The following is a 722-nucleotide window of genomic DNA, read 5'->3' as shown; positions in this document are numbered from 1 at the left end:
CCCCAACGCTCACTGTTCATCCAATCGATCGGCTTCAGTTAGCAGCAGTAGCGAAGGAATCGCTCGATCGGGTTCAGTTAACAGCCATCGATCGATTGCTCGGGTTCAGTAACGCGTAGCCTACTGTGCAATCGCTCAGGTTCAGTTAGAGCCCAACGCCTCGCTCGGGTTCAGTTAGAGCCAACGCCTCACACACACGCGCGTACGTGTACGAGAGAAACGCGCATCGCTCGGCCCCCGACCTCCCACCGTAACCGGAAACTCCCCGAAATTTTCCTCCCCCTCACTTCTACCACGGTTTTTTCCGTCATGGACAACCCAAAGAATGTCATGCAGCTGCGTCTCCGGCCCGCCCAGGACGATAAGCCCATTTTCTGTCATGATTTTTTGTCATAGAAGTAGGAGCCCACCACATCTATGATGATACCGGGTTTTGTCACAATTATCGTCATAGAAGTGTCTTTTTTTTAGTGTGGTGAGCAACCCTCCCACTCGGGGGCTTAGCTGCAGTCCAGTACTTGCCTAAGTTTAAAAAATCCTACCTAGTGGTGAGCAACCCTCCCACTCGAGGGCTTAGCTGCAGTCCAGTACTCGCCTAAGTTTGAAAAATCCTACCGAGTGGTGAGCAACCCTCCCACTCGGGGGCTTAGCTGCAGTCCAGTACTCGCCTAAGTTTGAAAAATCTTACCGAGTGGTGAGCAATCCTCCCACTCGGGGCTTAG

This window comes from Triticum aestivum, chromosome 3D, assembly GCF_018294505.1.
Source record: "Triticum aestivum cultivar Chinese Spring chromosome 3D, IWGSC CS RefSeq v2.1, whole genome shotgun sequence".
In the NCBI taxonomy this organism is placed as follows: domain Eukaryota; kingdom Viridiplantae; phylum Streptophyta; class Magnoliopsida; order Poales; family Poaceae; genus Triticum; species Triticum aestivum.
The sequence above is the reverse complement of the archived record's forward strand: the minus strand, read 5'-3'. Positions refer to the sequence as shown.